The sequence below is a fragment of the Ascaphus truei genome, chromosome 1 (assembly GCF_040206685.1).
Source record: "Ascaphus truei isolate aAscTru1 chromosome 1, aAscTru1.hap1, whole genome shotgun sequence".
Taxonomy (NCBI): Eukaryota; Metazoa; Chordata; class Amphibia; order Anura; family Ascaphidae; genus Ascaphus; species Ascaphus truei.
This window is the reverse complement of record NC_134483.1, coordinates 137,937,177-137,948,717: the sequence shown is the minus strand read 5'-3', so window position 1 is coordinate 137,948,717 and position 11,541 is coordinate 137,937,177. Positions and strand designations below refer to the sequence as shown.

At 43.6% G+C, this 11,541-nt stretch overlaps 1 non-coding gene across 1 annotated transcript; it reads right to left on the bottom strand.

Moving 5' to 3' along the window:
- Positions 1-4,900: 4,900 nt before the first annotated feature.
- TRNAL-UAA (transfer RNA leucine (anticodon UAA)) lies at positions 4,901-4,984 on the bottom strand. Its single transcript has one exon. It is a non-coding gene; the product is annotated as a tRNA-Leu (tRNA).
- Positions 4,985-11,541: the final 6,557 nt, after the last annotated feature.

Genomic DNA, 11,541 nt, shown 5'->3' with positions numbered 1-11,541 from the left:
TGCTAAAATAGATTGTAAGCGCAAGAAATACTGTGACAGTTGCGGTCGCTACACGGATGACGATCATGAGGAATGCAGAGGTTTGCAGTGTAGAGTCTGTTATGCTTACATCGTCAGTTTTGACAATCACCTGTGCTACATGCGCCCATACAAGCCACCGGTCCTCACTGACAACTACATTTTTTATGACTTTGAGTGCATGCAGGAGACAGGCGTACACATACCAAATTATGTCTACGCCATGCCGTTAAGGGATGATGAAGAAAAAAGTCATGCCCATCCTTTAGACGGCACTGAGGGTTGGGAGTTCCAGGGTCAGGAGTGTTTGGATGATTTTGTAAAAAAATTCATAGACCGGCCCTTTAGGGGTTACACTTTCATCGCACCTAATGCCGGCCGTTACAATTCCTATTTTGTGGTGCAACAGCTGCTTAAAGAGAAGATAAAAATAGAATTACTAGCACAAGGCGGTAAATTATTATGTGTAACAATACCTGATCTGAATATCAGATTTATCGACTCTTTAAATTTCCTCCCCATGAAACTCAGCAAGTTGCCACAGGCCCTGGGGTTTACAGGCAGTAAAGGACATTTCCCACACTTTTTTAACACTGTACAGAATCAAAATTACAGCGGTTCTATGCCCTCTATAGAGCATTACGGTCCCCGGTAAATGATGACGACGAGAAAACGGGGTTCATGACATGGTATGAAGCGAACAAACATTGTGATTTCAACTTTCAGGCTGAGCTTAAAAGCTATTGCATTGAGGATGTAAACATTTTGAAGAAAGCCTGTATCTGCTTTAGAAACAGTGTCATAGAAATGACAGAGCATACGGTAATGAGTGACCGTGAGTCTCAGCTTGGTGAGGAAGATGTCTATAATGTGGACCCCTTTCAGCTGACAACCCTCGCCTCTGTGTGCATGGCTATGTTTCGGCATAAATTTTAACCAAGTAACACCATCGCCATTGTACCCCCTGACAATTCAACATCACAAAAAAACGCTTTTCTACACCCGCCACTCAGTGGCTACTGTATGTGTTTTACAAGGAGAATATAGTCATACAGCACGCTTTGAGGGGAGGTGAAAAGAAGGTGGGTAACTATTTTCTGGATGGTTATGCGGTGATTAATGGTGTTCAAACAGCCTTTGAATTCAACGGCTGCTTTTACCATGGCTGTCCCATGTGTTACAATCAAAATGATACAAACACTGTTACATCTCTTACATATGGTCAATTGTACCACAAAACAGCCATCAAAACACATTTTCTAAAAACCAAATGTGGCTATGCGGTGCGTGAGCTGTGGGAGCACGAGTGGAAACACATGTTAGAGACCGATACGGATCTAAAGGCGTTTCTACTTAAAAGTGATTTTCCACAACCCATGAACCCCCGTGATGCACTTTACGGCGGCCGCACAAATGCTATTAAGCTGTACCACAAAGCGGCGCCCGGTGAGAGTATACATTACTATGATTTTACCAGCTTGTATCCTTTTATCAACAAAACCAAGATGTATCCCACCGGTCACCCTAAGATCATCTATGAGAATTTTTTCTCTTTTGACAGGTACTTTGGGGTTGCTAAAGTAAAAATCTATCTGCCTAGAGACTTATTTTTCCCCATCCTTCCTGTTAAAATGAATGGCAAGCTCATGTTTCCGCTATGCAGCACATGTGCCATCACCAACCAGTCGCCGCTGTCATACGGATGAAGAGCGCTCATTGACCGGTACGTGGTGTACGGTTGAAATTCAGGCCGCGTTGAAGAAAGGGTACCGGTGTAATTTTTTGAAATTTGGCACTTAGAACATTATACAGACAAATTGATTGCTAAATACATTAAGGTGCACCTCAGGGACTAACAGGAGGCATCTGGATACCCCAGCTGGTGTACAGACGATGCCAAAAAACAAAAATACATCAGCGAGTATTTTTCAAAAGAGGGTATATGTTTACGCGCTGATAAAATAGACATTAACCCTGCAAATAGACAAATTTCTAAACTGTTTCTAAATTCTTTGTGGGGTAAATTCGGTCAAAAGACTAATTTACAAAATACAAGTATTGTAACAAGCCCTGATGAACTTTTTGGTTACGCCTTTTCAACGCAATATGATGTGTCATCTTTAGACTTCCTAGATGATGACACGGCCATGGTTAGCTGGAAGTATACAAAGGAAGGATACACTGTAGGTCGTAATGTCAATATTTTTATTGCCTGTTTTACGACGGCCTATGCCCGTCTTGAACTGTACAATGTTTTGGACAAGCTACAAGAGAGGTGTCTCTACCATGACACTGACTCTGTCATTTTTGTTAGCAAAACAGGTGACTGGAATCCGCCTCTGGGTGACTACTTAGGGGAGCTGACTAGTGAACTACCGACTGGTAAACACATTACAGAATTTGTTTCTGCCGGCCCCAAGACTTACGGTTACAAGCTATCCACTGGTAAAACGTGTATAAAAGTTAAAGGTATAACACTGAACGCTGCAAACGCTGAATTGATTAACTTTGACACTTTAAAAGCTATTGTCATGGACTATCCCTTACACTCTGATCCTGAAGATCAGAAAAAGATTTTGGTACTACAGGCGGGGATTGTCCGAAATAAACGTTACTGGCAGATTGAGACTCGTCCTCTACAGAAAACACAAAAGTGTGTGTACAAGAAACGACAGCTGACCAACGACTTCACAACTCTACCCTTTGGTTACTAATTATAAATTTGTAATGGATATCAGGCTTCAACATACTTTCTCGTGCATTTTAGCCGGACCGTCAAATTCAGGGAAAAGCTATTTTGTTAAACAGATTTTGCAACATTCTAGCACTCACTTGTCGCACCGGCCTGATAACATCGTATGGTTTTATGCATGCTGGCAAAATCTTTATGATGAACTGTTAAGCACTATGCCCCACATTAGATTTATTGAGGGTATACCCGCTACATTTAATGACGATGCTCTTTTTCCCCCTGGTAATGTGAATTTGACAATCGTTGATGACTTGATGGAAGCCGCCAGTGAGAGCTCTGAAATTGAAAAAGCATTCACCAAGTATCACAGAAACCTCAGTATCATGTACCTCGAACAAAATGTTTTTTGCCAGGGTAAAAAAAGCAGAACCATAAATTTAAACACTAAATATATGGTTCTTTTAAAAAATCCTAGGGATAAATTACAAATTAACACCTTAGCGCGTCAAATGTATCCTGGTAAATCACACTTCTTTTAAGAGGCTTTTGAAGATGCCACACGTGTTCCCTATGGTTTTTTGTTAGTAGATTTAATAGCCACGACCCCTGATGAGTACCGCTTAAGAACCGGTATCTTTCCGCCTGACACCTCCACAGTCTATGTTTTAAAAAAAAACAGTTCTAAAAAGAGATAATCATCTGTAAATTGTCATTACTTGTAGCCGCTCCGCCGTTGTAAACATGTCTAACCGACTACGCCGCAATTGGCAACCTTTAAAAGCATTAATAAGGGCTTCACCAAAGCAAAGAAAAGTTATTCTGTGTTCAGCGTCTAATGATTTAGTCACCGCCATATGCGAGATAGCCCTCAATGCTCTAAAAGGTAAAATACCTTTATCAAAGCGGCTAATTGGCATACTTAAAAAGTGGCGTAAAATTATAAAAAAGCTGAGCGATAAAAAATTTACAATTGTAAAAAAGAAACGCCTGGTGAAGCAGTCCGGTGGCTTTATTGGCTCTCTTTAGGGTTTTGCTATACCTTTGCTGACTGGCCTTCTCACTAACCGCTAATGGAATATGCTGAGAAAATGTACCTGGTCCCCAAATAAGATATGGATCGTTTACAACGTCCCCCCCCCAGCGAGAGGGCGACATACGTGAAGTTGCCATGCCTCGCCTAGATACAGAAATTAATGCGATCTTAAATAGCAATAATTTATCAGAGGATGAAAAGATAAAAATATACACTACTGTACTGCAGAAATACTTGGTACATGCTAAACAGAGCAAAGGGGAGAAGAGCCGCATAACACTTTTAATGCCTACTGATGAAACAGCCTCTCCCCTTTTACACTTCCAGTATATTGTCTCAGCAGATACGACTGACAAACTGATTCGTGAGGTTGTTACTAATGTGAACGCCCGCTTCAAGAAAAATGCAAAGTTATTGCTCAGTAAAATGTTTCAGGCTAAACATATTACAAGCTGGAATGACAAAGGGGAATTTATTTATAAAAAAAAAGGTTATACCAGGCTCTAATTTACTGGATTTGGTACACGGTGTTACACAAAGTCACACTGTTACACAGCGTAAAATACCCCATGGTTGGAGTCCTTTTCTGTCTGCGATGGCTGAACTGAATATCCCCTCATCGGTTGTAGGTAATGCGACAAAAAGAGAGAGCCTGGATCGCTTAAAAATACGGGCCCACGATACAACATCCCCTCCTTCACCAACCCTTTTACCCCTTCAGAAAAGAACCTCTGATTTGCGTTACAGTTCTTTAAGCGCCCCTGGTTTAACATCACCGCCGGGGTATTTACTAAACAAGAGGAGGGGTAGTCTATTAACGACTTCGGCTGACTGGTTGAAGCTGTAAATAAACTGTTAATTTTTTCCCCACTGTAAATAAGACATTTATTACAGTCCCTCTATACTATGTATCGTACTAACCTAACGACTCTAGATGTATTTAGTCTATTAATGCCTTAACTGCCGTTTAATACTTTTTATTTTACTTGTAAATACGCCTTGTAATTAATTCCAAATGAAAATGTTGTATCTTTTAAAAATAAAATAAACAATTTTTGACTCTTATACAATTGTGCTTTTTCTTATTTTTTATGTATCGCTGTTGCGGCTAACACACGTACAGACTCTATACAAATAAAAAATATATAAAAAGACTATGTCTGGGGAGAGATTCGAACCCACACGGACATACGTCCATTGGATCTTAAGTCCAACGCCTTAAACCACTCGGCCACCCTGACACATGATGGGTTTAGCCTCTTAAAGCAGTATTCTGTCTGAATTTAAAAAAATTGCTATGCCCTCTTATCAACGTCTTTTGAAATTTTCTGACATGCGCACTGCGTTATTTCAGAATAAACATGTCCAAACTTGCCCTTATGTAAAAAAACATGTTCTGGCATGTCCCAAACGCCTATAAACATGCCCGTACATGCCCCGCGTATGTATACACCCCCTCCAATCTACGTCAACAGTACGCACCAATCACAAAAAAAGAATAAAAAATACACATCATAATAAAAAATTGGCGCAGGGGGGCGCCAAATGCGTTTTTTTGGCGTCGGGGGGCGTAAACCGCGAGTTTTTGGCGCAGGGGGCGTCAACCTCAAAAATTGGCGCAGGGGGCGGGGCCGGATACGGAAGAGGCGGGACCGGATACGGAAGGGGTGAAACATGTGGGCGGGCTTAATGCAAAAGGGGGCGGGGCTTAGGCCAAAAGGGGGCATGGCACCTGTCAAAAAAAAGTTTGACATAATGTATGCCTCCCTACTACTCACCTTGTGGGGAACTGGTATCAGAATAATATATACTTGCCCTGCACTCCCTTTATGATTTATTTTGAAGTAAAAAAAAAAGACTCATGTTCCTGAGTGTTTTTATATATATATATATATATATATATAAAATACTGAGTTAAGTTATGGTGAGTAAAAAAAGTGACAAAATGTCCACAGGAGGGTTTTTGTCACTTTTTTTACTCACCATAACTTAACTCAGTATTATGGTTTAGCCTATCCCATAGCCTCTCTTGCATTCCCAGTAAAATCAACCCCACACTGATGAGACCCATCAAGTTCGAAACAGCTGTCTGTGGGTGGTTTTCTGGGTATGCACCTTAACCCTGGCTGTGCTCAAAGCTGTGACCATGCAGCAAGCTTAAGCCTATAGGGAACCATGTTAAAAATGGTTATTGATGCACAAAGGGACACTGTGTGCTCATTTGCATGTCATTTCCCAGAATCCCTTGCTGCAGTGGAAGTGCTGTATGCTGGGTGATAATGGGGAAAGGCGGGGTTGCAGACCTGCCTAAGACATGCAGATGAGCATACAGTTATATTTATATATATATATATATATATATATATATATATATATATATGAGACACGGTGCCAAAATGAGTGCTACAAGCGTGGCAAATGTATATGTACAACAGAAGACACGGGTGCCCAATGCAACATCAAATTGACAAAACATATATGGTAATGAGTATAAAGTTTAATTACTTGAATAATAATAGTAATTACTTGGTTGTTTAGTTAAATAAATAAAATAAATAAATAATTAATAAATAAATAAATAAAACAAAAGCAAAAAAGAATAAATCACAGCACCTTCAACGAGATGAAGAAAAATAGCCACTGATGTAATTCCTAATGATAAAACAAGCAGAGCTGTGGGCAAGGACATAAAACAAACAATTACAAATGTAACACAAGGATAGAAGGGAAGGAGGAGAGGGAAGGAATAGGGAAAGGAGAAGAAACACTAGGAATACACAAAAGGAAACAATATGCCAGAATTAATAGAAAAAATGAATACAAATAAATAAGAGCCCAAACATAGAATAAAAATGCTGGAAATCCATGCAGCTCTCCACAGGATTCAACCAACTCCTCAATTCCTAGAAAACAAAAGAGAGCGTAAGCCTCATAATACATATCAATATAACCCAGGCTTAAATAGATTTAATAAAATTGGCCACTCACAATGGAAGCTAGAACATACTGTAAGCCAAAGAATAAAGACAGGGAGCCACTGTCACGCGTGCTCACCACAAACCGGACTGGACCGCGAAGCCGAGGTGGGGGTGTAAGAAAATCACCGCCCTACAGCCGCGAGAGCGGGTCCGGAAAGCAGTCGGTGTGAGTTAGCCGGGTCAGGGTAGGAGAGTGTAGGATCGTAGAGAAACTTGCCATAGTCGGGATTGGAGAGATCAAGGGTAGTCGAAGTCCGAAGCCAAGGTCGAGGATTGGAGAGCGTAGAAGTTCAGGAGACGTGCCGGAGTCCAAGGGTGCCAAAGGTCAGGAGTCCGGGTCAAGGCTGGGAGACAAGGGTTCAAGAGACAAGGTACGCAGCAAGGCAGCTTGTAGCAAGCACGACAGAACACAGTCTATGCTCAGCAATCAGCCCAGGGCTGATTGAGACTAAATACCAGTAAGGGCCAATGAGAGACAGTACCAACAATGATGTCAGAGGTAGGTAGACTGATAGTAGGAGGAGGCAGGGTGCAGAACAGGTGCGCAGGAATCTGGGTGATTGCTGGGGTCAAGTGCGGAGGTATATGTGTAGCAGTGTCAGCACTGCTAGGGAGAGGTGCTAGCACCCGCGGCGGTTTGCCATAGCTGCACATGCGTCCTGGGGTAGATGCTCATGCCTCTGCTGATCTGGAGGCAGCGGGGGTCTGGGAATTGTGTTCGCATGCGTCCCTACTGGGAGGTACGGGCGCTCCCGTGACTCCGTTGGAGGGAGATGTAGCGGAAGGTAGGGAAAGCAGCGGCATTCTTACAGTACCCCCCCTTCAGGATCGGCCTCCCGACCATCCATACGAGGTTTTATGGGAAACTTTCGATGAAATGCACGATTTAGTCTGGGGGCGTGTACCTGCTCCTGAATGGACTGGGCCTCGAACTCCCCTGTATGTCTACCAGTCTGGGACGAGTTGTGATGTGAGGGGTTTGAGGGTTTGGTTTAAACGGTTTTAGCAAAGAGCATTGAAAAACTGGTGGAATTCGCATAGTTGTGGGCAATTTGAGTCGGTAGGCGACTGGATTAATTTTCTCTAAAATTAGAAATGTTCCAATATATCTGGGTGCCAGTTTCGGCGAAGTGACCTTTAAGCGGATGTTCCTGGTGGATAACCATACATTCGGACCCAGAGCATAGTTGGGTGAAACCTGATGGTGGCGATCGGCCTGTCTTTTCTGCATTGCAGTGGCATGCCTGAGTTTCCCCTGGATCTTCTCCCAGGAGGACAGAAGGTCGCAGATCCTATCTTCTGGAGGCTCAATTAGGAAGAGCAGAGGGGTGATAACCATAATTAGAGAAAAATGGAGATTGTTGGGTGGACTCATTCCTGAGATTGTTAAGTGCAAATTCTACCCACGGAGTAGATCACATCAATTGTCTTGAGCATCATAGACGAAGCAATGAAGGTACTGCTCTAGGGTCTGGTTGGTCCGTTCCGTTTGACCATTGGTCTGTGGATGGTATGCAGAGGAAAAATGAAGTGCCACGTTGAGACCTTTGCAGAAAGCCCTTCAGAATCTGGAAATGAACTGATAGCCCCGGTCTGAGAATATGGTCTGGGGAGATCAATGAAGCCTGAAGATCTCCTTCAGAAATACCTCAGATAATTTGAGGGCATTGGGTAGCCCCTGAGCAAGATGAAATGCGCTTGTTTAGTGAAGCGATCGACCACTACTAATATAGTGTCTATCCCTTTGGATTTAGGTAGATCGATGATATAATCAATCAAGAGATGTCTCCATGGTTGGTCGGGTATAGGAAGAGGTTGCAGAAGACCCAGAGTTTTATTTCGTGGGGTTTTATTCTGTGCGCAGATGGGACATGCAGATACGTAGGCCTGAATGTCTTTGCGCATGCCTGGCCACCAGAAGGTGCATTGTAAGAAGTCTATTGTCCTTTTAATTCCAGGATGAGCCGCAGTCTTGGACGCATGCCCCCATTGCATTACTCTGTGATGGGAGATAGGAGGCATGTACAACCGTCTGTCTGGCACCTTTAGACCCTGCGGTATTTGGTCTTGAGCCTTTGTGATCTTGAGCCTTTGTGATTCTCCTACTGCGAACTGTCGTGAAAGTGCTCAGCTTTCACGTTCATTGAGCCCGGAAGGTAGAATATGATGAAATTGAATCGGGTGAAGTAAAGGGACAAGCGCGCCTGCCTTATACTCAAGTGACGAGCCGTCTCATATATAACAGGTTCTTTGGATACATAAGAATAGTGAAAGGGATTTCCGCGCCTTCCAAGAGGCGGTGCCACTCCTCCAAGGCCAGCTCATGATTACCCACATCGTAATTCTGTGCCGCCGTGGAAAATTTTCTAGAAAAAAATGCACAAGGATGCAGTCTGGCCTGTTGGTTCTTCCTCTGCGATAATATAGCTCCTGCTCCTATATCAGAGGCATCTACCTCAAGGGTGAATGGCTGTTCAGGATCTGGATGCACCAAGACGGGTGCCGTAACGAAAGTTTTCTTTAAGACTTCAAAGGCCCTGATAGCCTCGGGTGACCATAGTGCTGGATTGGCGTTCTTCTGGGTGAGAGCTGTGATAGATGCGACAATGGACGAAAAATTCTTAATGAACCTGCGGTAATAGTTGGCAAAGCCTAAAAACCTCTGTACCGCTTTCAGAGAGAGAGGACGTGGCCAATGTATGACCGCTCTTACTTTGACATGGTCCATAGCAACACTTGTGTCAGAGATAATGTTTCCCAGGAACGATGTAGATGACTGGTGGAATTGGCACTTCTCTAACTTTGCAAACAGAAGATTTTCCTTTAGCCTCTAAAGTACATGTTTTTACGTGTCGTGTGTGTTCCTGGACGTTTTTGGAGAATATGAGAATATCGTCCAGGTAGACCAGCACATGCAGATCCAGGAGATCCCTGAAGATGTCATTAATGAAATCTTGGAAGACTGCGGGTGCGTTACAGAGACCAAAGGGCATCACTAGATACTCGTAGTGCCCATCGCGAGTGTTGAAGGCCGTCTTCCATTAATCCCCCTTTCGAATCCTGACCAGGTTGTATACCCCCCGCAGGTCAAGTTTAGAGAAAATAGTGGCGCAGTGTAACCTGTCGAATAGTTCCGTAATCAAGGGTAAAGGGTACCGGTTCTTGATAGTTACCTTGTTGAGGCCATGGTAATCAATGCATGGTCATAGAGTGCCATCTTTTTTCTTGACGAAAAAGAACCCTGCCCCCGCCGGTGATGATGACTTGCGAATGTTGCACCTCTAAATTCTCCAAAATGTACTGTCTCATGGCCTTGGTCTTGAGAGGAGATAGAGGGTAGGAGTAGCCTCTGGGATGCATGGTGCCAAAAAGTAGGTCAACAGGGCAATCATAGGCGCAGTGAGGTGGCAACTCTTCTGCTTGGCTCTTGTCAAAGACGTCCCTGAACTCACTGTAGATCTCTGGGAGTTGAGGCCTACTAGATTCGGAATCGAGACCCCTGCTAGAGCTTTGGAGGAATCCAGGCAAGCTCACTACATCGAGTACTCCAGGCAATGGGCTGTGACTGAGTCCAGTCTATCTGGGGATTGTGGAGCTGGAGCCAGGAGAGGCCCAGTATCATGTCTACTGAAGGCGTGTGTATGGCGTCCAGCTGTATCCATTCGGAATGGCTGCCGGTCATCTTGAGGCAGTGAGGGGCAGTCTGTAGGGATATAAAAGCAGGCTGTAGGGGCCAACCATCTATGGCTTCGACACCCACAGGCCGGTCTTTGGGTACCAGCACAATCTGATTAATCTCTGCGAACCCCTGGTCCACAAAGTTTCCCCACGGATCCGTTAAACCCTGCTAGAAGACCGCGGCCAGCGCTTCGTCATTCCAGGTGGTCTCTGCCGCTATATTGCGGAATTTGAGCTCATAGCGTACCACGGAACGATTTCCCTGCATGATATTGATGAGAGAAGAAGCGGCGGTTACCTTTCTTCCCGGCGTATCAAATACTCTGCAGAACTCTTCGCAGAATCGATCCAAGTTGGAGGTCACGTCCAGACTGCTCCCATATCGGTGTGGTCCAGGCCAGGGCGTCGTCGGTCAGCAAGGAAACTATCAGGGGGTCTGGTATGAGGGGATTAATACCCCTTATAAAGTCCATACATCAATTAATGAGAGAATTTTCCATTGTATTTAACCCCTCATGGGTATGGAGTGTGTACAACTACTAAAACAAAGCATAAAGACATATATGGCCACATAATAAACACATACATGGGGACTAGACATACAGAGAGAAATAGCAGCTGATGAACTGATGCCAAGGATAAATAAAGTATATAAAAATATATATATTAAAAAAGTAATATATAATATACCTATATAATATAATATATATACTCAGCCCTTTGGAAAGTCGCCCTCTGGTGACGAAACGCGTCAGGGACTCTGATTGCGCAATTACGTAATTACGACATTGTGCACTCGCACGAAGCCGCACCAAGCGCGAGATTATTCATACTGTTGCCATTCAAGGTGGAGAGGTGATTTCTGGGACCTCATGGACTGATTTCTAGTTGGCAAACTACACCTCCGGCCTCCGGTGAGCTACGACTTCTTCATGCAGCCCTGAGGGAACCTATACTTGCGGACTTTTGCAGCACAGAGACCGGATGGTGGTGTTATTATCACAAATTGCTTTATTGTCATTTTACTCTTGTGAGTGCGTTTATTTCCCCCTCCCCTCCTCCCTTCCCTTTTAATATTAAATACACAGTTTTATGCTATGGGGCGTGCGCTCTCTCTCTTTTCTCGTTTATATATATATATA